This window comes from Arvicola amphibius, chromosome 11, assembly GCF_903992535.2.
Source record: "Arvicola amphibius chromosome 11, mArvAmp1.2, whole genome shotgun sequence".
In the NCBI taxonomy this organism is placed as follows: domain Eukaryota; kingdom Metazoa; phylum Chordata; class Mammalia; order Rodentia; family Cricetidae; genus Arvicola; species Arvicola amphibius.
Window position 1 is genome coordinate 58037079 of NC_052057.2, and position 12631 is coordinate 58049709.

Below are 12631 nucleotides of genomic sequence, written 5' to 3' on the forward strand. Positions count from 1 at the left end.
CTCAGTCATTTCAAATCTTTTTATCATTGTCTTTTGTAAAACATAAATCCCCTGACCTGTGAATATTTCTAATGATTGCATCAAAACAATTAATTTCTAGTTCTCATTCTGCACATGTGATTCCAAGCTTTTAATTTTTTTCATTCATAATATCTTCTCATCTTTAGATATTATTTGGATAACATGTAGATTACTCATATAGACGCTCATTTTGGGCGTAGTCTCAAATGCATATGAAACGTGTGGAAGGCCTCTTGGCTGCTGGATTCTGTTGTAGTTCCCAGCACACACAGAGGACAGTGGATGGCTACTATTTCTGTGGGATTATTTCCTAATAAATCTTTGTTATACTCCATTCCAGGTTATTTGGAACTCTTTTGTATGCCCATAAATTGGCACCCAACATGGCCTAAGTCCATGCCATTGCCAGGACCTGCCCAGACTCCAGTCTGCATCCCCGTCAGACTATATCCCTTAGATGCAGCTATACATGGTTTGGCTCAGTGGGCCTGCCACAGCAACTTAACACCTTCCTGTTTCGGATTGAGCCTGCATGGCTTCCTCTTGCTCACTGCCACCCACTGCTTTCTACTTTGGCCTCTCTGACATCTTTCAGGACTGCTCTGATCAGGACTAGCCCTGAATCAGGGAGCAGAAGCTCCAACCCTGAACCTAGAATGTGTTCTTGCATTCCCAGTACAGATCCATGAATGCCTGTCCCAAGTTCTGGACAGTAACCTTGCAGCTCATGACTGTCTGCAAGCTCTGGGTTCCTTAATCTTTGGCCCAACTCAAACATTTTCCATATGCAGGTATGCTGTTTTTAAGTATTTAAATAAATTTTTTAGTAATTCTAAGTCTCAGGCACTATTTATGATCTGCCCTACTGCTGCTACTGAGACACCTGTTGTACAATAAAGACTATTACATCAACAACATATTTTCTGAAAATTATAACAGAGGTAAGTTAATTTGATTAAAAAATTAATACATAAATTTGAATATTTCAAACAAACCCCAAGACAATTGTAGACAACATCACTACCCAAGGATATAAAAGCCTTTTGTTTCTACTATGGATGAATTCTGCAAGAGCTCTATGACCTACATTGTACATATAGTTTTGTGGCCATGGTTGCTATTATCTTTGTTCTTCATATTACATCTTTAAAGAAATAGTTTGATAACAGTCTTAAGAATGAGAAAATTTTATGAAGGATACAGTATTTAGCTGAAAGGATTCATACTATTTTAAATGATAATGTTAATTTTACAGGCAAAACTGATTCTATGTCAATGGATTAGGAAACCTTAAAAAAGAAACTGAAAGACTATCTGAAAGGATTCATACTGTAGAAATTGACTAACAAAATTTGTTAAAAAGTTATGATAAGCTAGCAGATAGAACATACCTTCAGGAAGGTAATCTACATGCCATCCAAATAATATCTAAAGATGAGAAGATATCATGAACAGAAAAATATAAAATCTTGGAATCATATGTGCAGAATGAGAACCAGAAATTAATTGTTTTGATGAGATCATTAGAAATAGTCACAGGTCAAGAGATTTAAGTTTTACAAAAGATAGTGATAAAAAGATTTGAAATGTTTGAGAAATTTGTCAAAACTGATAAGCAAGGAGAGGAGGGACAGGCAAAGGATATAGCAATGCCAGTCCCTCTCCGAGTCAGAGGTGACTGACCAAGAGTTTTAGCTACATTTGTTGTTATTACCTCTAAAATGTCATCAAATACTCAATACCCAAATGGATTCACATAATGTAAATGTAAACCTATATGTATAAAAGATCTAACAGAAATTAAGCAAGTAGTAGTATCCTAAGCCATGAATTCAACATTTGATAGAGAGATGGTAAAGACTTTAAGAGAGATGGGCTTTAAGCAGTAGGGTTACTCAATACGATTGGTTTCAGTTAGTCTCTGAGTTGCTAGAAGGTGGGCCATAGTCACAGTGTAAGTGCTATTAAAGAGAGGAGGTTAAAGCCCTGGAATGTCAAGGTAGAGTCAACGAATTTGAGACTTCCCAAGATCAAATTATTAGCAAGTGCCCTCATGCTGATCTGCAGTCAAGCTACTTACAATCTTATCTATATGCCTTGAAATCTTGAGCCAGAATTCAAGAACTAAAAAGAAGAATTGAATCATATACTGATATCATACAAGGCCCAAGAGAATCCTGTAGTGACTTTTAACAAAGATTAGCTAAAACAGTAAAAATACAGGTAATAGAACCCGAAATTAGACAAGTATTTATTGAATTGCTGGGTTTTGAAAATGCCAACTTAGAATACAAAAAGATACTTAGATCTTTAAAGGTCAAATCAGTATCAAAGGATGAATGCATACAACCAATGTTGAATCATTTGATGATAATACTGCAGTTTGCATAGGAGAAAAAATACCCAAAGGTATGAATAGACATCAAAATACCAAATGATTTAGTTGTGTTACAATAGGACTCTGAGAAAGGATTGTAGGCAAGGCATTCCTAAAAATAATATTTAGTCTGGGAATGACAAACATAGAAGGTCTCAATCTTCTGGATTACTGGACATGGGAGTAGATATGACTATTATTACTCCAGTATCTTGGCATCTGAATTGACCTCTTCAGGAGGCTGATGTTCAATTCCTAGGAATTGGAACCCTACCTCAAATAAAATAAAGCATGAAATGGGTTGAATGGCTAGAGCCAAAAAGACAGACAGGAAATATGATGCCTTACTCAGAAATTCATAGCAACGAATCTATGGGTTTGTGATCTGTTGCAGCAATGGAATACCCAGATTAGTATTTCTACAGTCTCTGAAAGAAAATATAAAGCAATTCATGTTTCCGGGAAGTATATTATAAGGTACTATAAAAATGAATCACCAACCATTCAGACTGTATTAAAACACAAAACAGCTACCAAACATTCAGAGGTACCAACTGTCATACCTTTAAAATGGTTAACTAAAAAAACTATATGGATTAAACAATGGTGTTGGACAGACGAGAAGTTGTAGACTTTAGAACAGCTGGTACAGGAACAACTAGATGCTCACCCTTTTAATGAATCAACCAGCCCTTGGAATTCTCCTCTATATGTTGTTAAAAAAAATCTAGAAAATGGAGAATGATGGCAGATCTAAGAGCTGTTAAAATTTTAGAAAACCCCTCAATATAGTTACTGATTCACAAAATGCTGAGTTATTTTGCATATTGAAACTGCTGAATATATGCCAGATGATACAGAATTAACATCATTATTCATTCAGGTTCAAGTTATAATCAGGAATAAGCTCTATCTAATACACATAATACAAATCTGACCTCATTCTAGTTTGCCAGGTAATCTAGCACATAGCAATGCAGAATCAAATGAAATCTGTCAGATGGATATTTTTCACTTTGCAGAATTTGAAAATTTAAAATATGTACACCATAACATTGATCCCTAATCAAGTTTTCAATGGGCAAACTGCTTTGTGTTTGGAAAAGGCTGATTTGGTAATCACACATTTACTAGAACTTGTGGCCATCATTGGTATACCTGAACAAATAAAGACAGACAATTATCCAGCACATGTCTCTAAGAAAGAAAAGAATTTTTGCTTATTATAAAGCATATTACAGGCATAACCACACAATCCTACAGGTCAGGAATTATAGAAAGATCAAATCAAACTATAAAGGATATGTTAAGCAAACAGAAAAGGATGAAAGATAGCACCAGAAATAGATTTAATAAACCCTTATTAACCTTTTTTTTTATTTTTTATTTTTTTTATTCTATTTTTGTTTATCGCCATGCCCGGTCCTCCCCGTCCTGGTAATAAGATTTGGGTATCTCTAGTTTTCAAGTCTGCTGAAGTGAACCGTTTAGAACCCAATCACACCACAGCCAAAGACTGAACACGAGGCCTTCTGAGCACACATGGAGATGAGCTTAAATATAAAGCCAACTTGGTTTTTCTAAAGAAGGACCAAAGGCTCACATTTTTTTTTAACAAATTAGAAGATGTTTAAAATTATCAAGAGATGTTTCACTGAGGGGTTTTCTGGGGAGGGGTGCCCTTATTAACCTTGAATTTTCTTAATGATAATGAGAAACAATGGCAGCAGAGAGATATTGGATAATAGAATAAACTTATGCATTAAATCAGCTGATATATTTCAAGGATGTGTTGATCTCAGAATGGAAACAAGGGCAGTGCTACCTTGGGGAAGATGTTTTTCTCTTGTTTCCATGGGAGTTGAAAAGCTATGGATACCATCAAAATTAATCTAGATTTGGTTTGAAAAGGAGAAACCTTTTGATAAAGAGATATGACAGCTTATTCACAGAACTGACAATTCTGTAGTTGTAGGAAAACCTCATAAGTGTTGGGGCATAGTTCTGTTCTTGTTTTTGCAGGAAAATACCTATCTTCAAAAAGTCAAGAGACTGGACATAAGATGCCTAAAGAAGAAAAGATAGCTATTCAGAAGGAAACACTAAGCAAAGAGAAATCTACAGTACCAATATTCTCTGCAGAGTAAAATTTTCCTACATAGCCATACATATCTTCCTACTTCTCAGTATAATAATAGTTATGACTCACTTAAAAATCAAAGCTGGCTTTGGAGTTGGACAGTGACTATCCTTTTCTAAATGCAAGCATGTGCTAAAAGAAAAAAAGAAAACCTCAGAGTTTATGTCTCTTATCAGGAGCCACTTGGAGTGGGACAGAAGACAGATAAAATTTAGGCGCTAATATTATCAAAACTCTGCTTTAAAAATTTACTTCTCTTCTTACCTATTTTTGTCTCTATATTACCTTTCATTGAAGATATGTCTTATAAGAATAATGTTTCAGTTTTCCACAGTGTACAATACATTTTTCTGTGATGTTTCCAGAAGGAAGATGGGTTCCCACAAAAAGGTTTCTACCTGATTGATATGATGTCATTATCCTGATAGTACCACTTTAAAATAGGTTTTGGTTACAAACTGATCAAGATGATTCCAACTTGGCTACCTGACGAGGTGCACCTTTTTACAACACTCTGGCCAGAATTTCAAATAAGAACTTACATAATACCCTGTGGACTACTAAGAGACTATCTGCAGTTATACAAGGCATAGTCCTGAAACTTAACTATCATTTTAGCTTTTACAGAATCACATAGAAATAATATTGCCCCCATGACATTTGGATGTGATGCTAGAAAACCATGCCCCTCTCCCAACAACGTTTGTCCTCAGGGTTAGGAACATTATTAGTATTGTTATTACGAGTATAGGCTTGAGGGTAGAAAAGAAGTAGGCTCACGGATCTCTCTTGATAAAAAATGGGTAATGGATAGGATGGGACAATAATAAGAACAAGCTTACTCACATTAATAATAATAGTGAGTAATAATTAGAATACTTATTATTATTATTAATTAATAATTAGAATAATATTCTATTATGAGCTATTGTTTATAGGCAATTTATATTGGTGCAGATTCTTGTATATTGATACAAATGCAAATTATACTTATTATATTGAATATGCTTCTATTTTTGTTTACAATATTTGTGTACCTATGTAAAGTTATTTTGCCATATTGTGGGTTATTTTGTTATTTTGCCATGGATGGATCTACCTCTGCTTAAGATATTTTGTGTACTGATACAATTTTAGGATATATTTATCATATTGGACTATACATTTCTACTTCTTATCAAGATACTTATACATTGTTTATATTTGAGATCATTGTTCTCATTTGCTACGCATTTGCTTAAAGATTATTTTTTATTTTAAAAACAAGCAGTTTATTAGAAGTATGTTTCATAAAGAGCACAAAGAGTTAAACTATAAAATGCTACTTCATGGGATGTCAGCATAGTAGTGTTCTATTTCTGGTGTCTCATGCTAACCATGAAGTATTTCTGTATTACACATGCAAAAGTAAGGTTTGGAGGTTAACTTAACCTGCTCTAGAACTAATTAATCAGTGGCAGAACCATAACCCAGTCTTAGGTCTGAGCTTTTGTGCTTTCTACTCAGTTCCAAAAGTGACAACCTCAAAAACATAAACCCTGACAACATCACTTATCTTTCTTCTTAATGAAAAGTCAACTGCCAGCCACTTTTCAGTGGTATTTTGGTTTCTTCTACTATCTGGATCACAGTATAGCAGGGGAAAATAATATGTTCTTGATAATCCTAACACAAAATCAGACTGGGAAGAACTGGGTCTGTCCCTGAGAGTGTGTTTCATTTTGGAATTGATTCATTTGGTTTCAGGGAAACTTAAATTCATTAATAGAATTAGAAATGAGCAAGGAAGCTGGGCAGTGGTGGCACAAGTCTTTAATACCAGCACTTGGGAGGCAGAGATAGGCTAATCTCTGTGAGTTGGAGGCCAGCCTGGTCTATAAGAGCTAGTTCCAGGACAGGCTCCAAAAGCTACAGAAAACCCCTGTCTCGAAAAACAAAACAAAACAAAACAAAACAACAACAAAAAACCCAGGAAAACAATAGGGCTTGGGGTATGTCTCAGTGATAGAGCACTTGCCTAGTATATGCAAGGCCTTCAGTTCAATCCCCAACTTGGCAAAAAGAAAAAAAGAAACAAACAAAAAAAACATTTAGATGGCTGTTGCCCTGAATATCTTTGAAAGCATCATTGGCAATGTGACTACATCCTAATTCTTACCATTTGATAGAGAGGACAACTTAACAAATAATTTCAAACACAAGCCCATTTCAGGCAATATAAAGCAATGGAACTAGAAAACCAATTACTATCCTGTTACTGTTATATTTGGGTTATACTCAATGTTGCTGTAGACCCTGACCAGCTGGGAAATTAGGCAGAAACCCTACATTACTTAGCTGATCCTACCATGAAGGGAAAAGGTTTGTTCTTATACCTATTTCCTCACTAAGTAAATTAGATACCTGTAGGGCCCAACTATAGAAGAATCAAAGCACCAAAGCTGAAGTCAGGATACCTCCTGTATAAATAGCAAGTTGTCCTTGTCAAACTATTCTATCTAGCACTACTTCAATCCTTTCTTCATCCCAGACCCTTGATTCCCCCAATTTCAACATTCCAGTTGGTGTACCCAGATCATTATTGATTTAATCTTTCTGGGTTCTTTAATTTGTTGTATAGATATTCTACCCTAAGCGATTAATTGCAAAAAATAACCTCTTCAAGAAACCTTAACAAAATACCAGATTCCCTATTAACAACAAAAGAGGATGGAGATTAACAATCTGAAATAGGAAAAAAAGGTATCTGTGGTAGGACAACTCTGACCTCTGACTCCTGTGCTGAAGGGGTCACTAGCAAACCCCACTGTTAAGAGCTGCAAACAACCAGAGTCCGTGGGAAGCCGGACGGCTGCTTTCTCACTTAGTCATCTTCTGACCTTTCAGAAGACCTTGCATCTGTAGCCACTTTCCAATTCCTGTGCTTGCTTGTCCTCTCCTGTACTTTAGGGCTAACCACAGGAACATGAACACTTTTCTCTTTCTTTTTCTTTTTTGTTTTCTTAGTGTCTATCATCTGACTGGGAAGTAGCCCTTTCTCCCCATAAAGATAAAGATTTTTTTTAGAAGACGTTTTCCTGGATTTTTTTTTTCTTGTTCTTGTATGATTGCTTCCTTTTCCTGGTAGTAGAAGCTCCAGTTTCTTCTGAGAACTCACTTGAGGAATCTGCTGCTATGTCCATAGCTTCCTTTTTGTTTTTCTTCTGTTTTTTTGTGGGACCGTTTTTTCTGCTTCTTTTTATGGGACTTCTTTGACTTCTTATGTTTGCAGAATTTGTGGGCAGATGCTTTTACCTAGGGAAATGTTTTTGTCTCATTGGTAATATCCTTCTGGTCACTACTGTCTGTTTCAAACTCTTCAGGATACAACTCTTTATAACCATGCCAACCATCTGTCTGGCATGTTGGATTCATACTCATATAACTTCTTGTTCCAGGATTTAGCCTTAAGAAAATCATTTTCCAGGGCCCCAGAAATTTCATTTTTTGGCCTCCAGCAGTCTCTCTGACTTTCTTCATCAAAACCATCACTTCTCATCTTACTTGAGTGCTGGGTATTATGTTCCTTCTGGTCCTCTGGTAAGCATCCTCCATTTGCTTCTCTGGTTCTGATTTTCCACATGTCAGATTCCTCCTGAATCTTATTGTGAGCATCTGTATGCCAGATGACATTCCTCAGGAGGACTTTTCCCAGTGAACCTGTGACATTCTTTAATCGTGCACCACAGCCTCACTTGGTGGGGTGGGAGTAAAGGCAGCAGCTTCCTTCCTGATTATTTAATTTTTTAATATGAAGTCTTAGACTTTAAGCTATATAGGTATTAAGAAGAATAGGTCAATAGTCATCCATGTTTGTCAAACTTATAGTTAGACTAATCAGGTCTCTAGATGAATAGAGATTGTATTCCACATAGATAGTTAACAGTCAAACATTTGAAAGAGCTATAGACTATGACATCTAATTAATTTAGGATTCTGTTGATGTGAGGTATGATTGGGGTTGAAGACTTAGACTACTTAAAACAGGATAACTATTGAAACATTTAGCATATGTTTCTTGTTTGATGCTGGTTGTAATTCTAATTTTTATATGTTTAAGCCTCTTCTTTTTCCTGGGCAATACTTGATATTTGTTCTTGTTGTATATAGTTTTGTATTAGGCTTAGAACACTCTTATTTAGACAGAGAGAGAGGTACTGTGGGAACTTCTGCAAATAACTTTGAAGATACTGGCCCACTTTGGGTATGGTCTCATGCTCTGTAAATGTAGACAAAAGTGTGTGTGTGCCTCTTGGCTGCTGGATTCAGTTCCAGTTCCCAGCACACACATAGGACTGAAGATTGCTACTATTTCTGTAAGTTTATCCTCTAATAAATAAAACTTTGATAACAAATTATGGGCTACTTTGAAACTCTTTTGTATGCCAACAGAAAATCATGCCAATATGGAAATATTAGCTACACAGAGAATTGAGTCTTTAATTACAGGAACCACAAAATGATGAATTTGTGCTGGTTCAATTCACCAATTCAGACAGTAATTGTTATTCATAATAGGTAACTAATTCTATTCTTGAGTTAAAGACTATGTTTTGTTTGCATATGCCAAGCTGCTACTTATTTTCCCATCCCAGAATGCATATCTTTAACACCAACAAAGAAGACAATAAGTGCAAAATAGTTATGATATTGAATGTTATTTGAAACCTGAGACTTTAAAAGGTTTTTATGTAGTAGAGTTTATTTATCACAGTCCCAGAAAAATTAAAATATTTTAAATATCATAACAAAGCCTACCACCCCAGCTTAACTGAAGGATAATGTTTATTCTAATGCCATCTGATTAATTTCAACACCAAGAAATTGTGAACAGCCCTCTAAAACACATGGTGGGAAAAAAGTACATCCTTCTTTGAGATTTCTAGTGCTTCTTTGCAGTCAGGTTGTTCCTCAGTTTCTCCAGGCTATTCGGCATATTCTCATACTAGCCATACATTTTCTAGAGCTCCATATGCAGAAAATAGGTTTTCCTTGTGCTGCAAATATACTTGAGGAGTGTGCAGTGCCTAAAATTCAAATTAAGTTATCACACAAAAGTTTATATGGAAATCTTACTAAAGGATTCAGCCAACAGACATTTGCCTATAACACACACACACACACACACACACACACACACACACACACACACACAATTGTTTCCTTAGATATCCATATCAATATATATTCATATTTATTTCAAAAAATAGTAATTAATCTTCAGTCATTTAACATGACAGGCAGGACTGCTTTTCTATAAAATCTCAATAATTCCAAAGATTTATTCAGACTTTTTTCCCTCTGAGCATAGAAAGAAATTTAAGAGTTGGTATTGCTCTGTATTAAATTGTTCTTCAAAGGCCATTTATCAGCATATTTTAAACTTACAATCCAATAGAAAGTTGAGGCTTTTGTTGAGCAGAAAAGGATTTTATATATATAATTAGAATTCTCTAGATTTTCTTACAACTTTGCACTTTTAAATTGGTTCTTGTTGATTAAATTTTCAACTCTCAATCAGTTTGCTTTCAAAGGTTGGAATTTTTCTAGTTTCCTATAAGGAAAATGCAGCCATCCAATAAAAACTTTGGAGACATTTCCTTAAACATATATACCACTGATGGATAGGCAAATAACAATGAATCCTACATAATAGAAGCATGAGACAAAACTCACAGTACCCACTGCTTGCCCAGAACAAAGCACTAGTTCAATTCCAGCAGTTACTCATTTAACAAATATGCAATGAGTTCACACAATGGGCTAGGCACTGTTGTTTTCACTTATGGATGGGGGCATAAATAAGCCCTATCTTAAGTACAGGAGTCAACTAAGCAGGGAAAGCTTCAATATACCTACAATATCAATATACTCCCATGTCACTTTCAGATACTCCACTTACACATATTATCCACACTCTTTCCAATGAATTGATAAGGTAGCCATCTGTGTGTTTTATAGATGAAGAAAAGAGGAAAGAGAAAGGGAAAGCAGCAGCAGCCAGCTTAATCCCAGGAAGGCAACATGGGCTCTATTAACAGCCAATGCAGAGATTACCAGATAACTGGCTTTGACCAGCTCAGAAATACTTAGCTTCCAGATATCTGCTCAACAAAAGATGGGTAATCCACTCAGAATGAAAGATAAGGCAGCTCTTCCAGGTGAAAATCTTCAAAGGGATTTTAAAATGTATGGAATGATAGAATGATCTAATGATTCTTTGTAGTCTTTCTTGACAAGGTCCCCTGAAAACAATTTAGAGCCAAGGGAAGTTTTTCAACAAGAATGAAGCATTGAAAGGAAGAAAGAGGAAAAGGAAGAAGAGAAAGAGGGTGAAGAACAGGATGAGAAGATAACATCATATGAGACCAAAAGTATAATACTGGTTTGGGTTTGTGGCTAATTGGTAAAATTCTTACCACAAAAGCATAAAAACTTGAGATGATAGACTGCCAGAACTTAAATAAAATGTAAGGCATGGTATGTCCATATAGCCTAACTGTTATCTTAAATGTTTCAGAGGTGGAGTCAGCTCATTCCTGGGGCTCACTTCTTAGACAGTTTAACCTAATCCATAAGTTTCAGGCAAGTGAGAAAACCTGTGGAAAATCCACCATAGGCTGCAACCAAAGGTGACAGTTGACAGACCTTTGGCATGTACATGCATAAACACCCCACCACAAATAAATTCTCTGTCTGTCTCTCTGTGTGTGTGTCTCTGTCTCTCTGTCTTTGTCTCTCCCTCTCTCTGTCTCTCCCCCTCTCTCTGTCTCTCTCTCTCTCTCTCTCTCTCTCTCTCTCTCTCTCTCTCTCTCTCTCTCTCTCTCTCACACACACACACACACACACAGAGTATAATACAGAAATTTGACAGTTCCCAGATAGAGCTTCAGACAGGGTTTTGAACTCTGACCCAGGAATCCTCCTCAGGAATTTCCTTCAGTATACCTCTACTGAAATTTAGAACAAGGTGCTACAGAAGTCTTTTGCCTTAAGCTCAAAACCAGAAAACTGAAGTTTAAAGTCTGCAATTTCAGATAAAATTGAAAGTTATGTAACTAGCGTTAAATTTCAATTATTTTTATTTATATTATACAACCAAGTCAATACACATTTAAAATTGCAATTGTATACAATTTCTTAATGCAATTCTCACAATTTCTGTTTCTAATATAAATTCAAACAAAAGAGCAAGAGAAAATCATGGCAACAAAGTCTGGATGGATAAGGGCAAAGGCTAAATATAGAGACTTCATTAGAGTTCTCAGAGTGGCAACAATAATTACAGGTTTGAGCTTCCAGCAATTACTACATATTCTCAAAGTGTAGTGTCTCTCTTCCATATATGAATCTGCAGTGGTTTGGTGACATCATCCACATAAAACACAGGACCCAGGTTTGGCTTTGATAAGATGCTCTCATATCTAAGTAGATTCTTGAAACAATTTGGATAAGTGCCAAGGAAAGAAAAGGAAAAATAAGTGCATTATTAATGTGAAATATAATGAGGACAAGCTGGGAGGCAGTGTAATATCAATAAAGAAGAGCTGGGAGTCCTCAATATATCTTCTAGTCATGAATTTAACAGACTCCAAACAGGAAAATGAGCAGTCAAACTTGGGAACATGTACAAACCAGTTTACAGGGAGAACTAATAGAGTCCTTGAGGTTAGGCTTATGTAACACCATCAAGTGCAGCCTGTCAATGTATTATTTCAAAGTGATAGTTCATAGTGCAAATGCTTCAGAAACTTGGCAACTCTTAGATCAAATTGTGAGATGGAAAGAGCAAATAATTAGGGGAAGGCATGTAGAAAGTCTGAGAGAACAGAGAAGGACGTGGCTGTGAAGTGTTATGGAAAGCTGTTTCCAAACCCTACCATACTTTCCACAGTTCTTTATAGAACTCAGTATGTTAGAAAGAAGCTAAGCAGATCTGAGGGCTGAAAATAAATAAACATTGCTGTCCCTGTCCTTTTTGTTCTAAAGTTGTGCCTCACAATGAATGAGAAGTAAGAATGTAATTGAAGGTTTATTTCTATTTCAACTTCTGC

At 35.8% G+C, this 12631-nt stretch overlaps 1 pseudogene; it reads right to left on the reverse strand.

Moving 5' to 3' along the window:
• Positions 1–7401: 7401 nt before the first annotated feature.
• LOC119826912 lies at positions 7402–8175 on the reverse strand (annotated as a pseudogene).
• Between the last annotated feature and the right edge of the window lie 4456 nt (positions 8176–12631).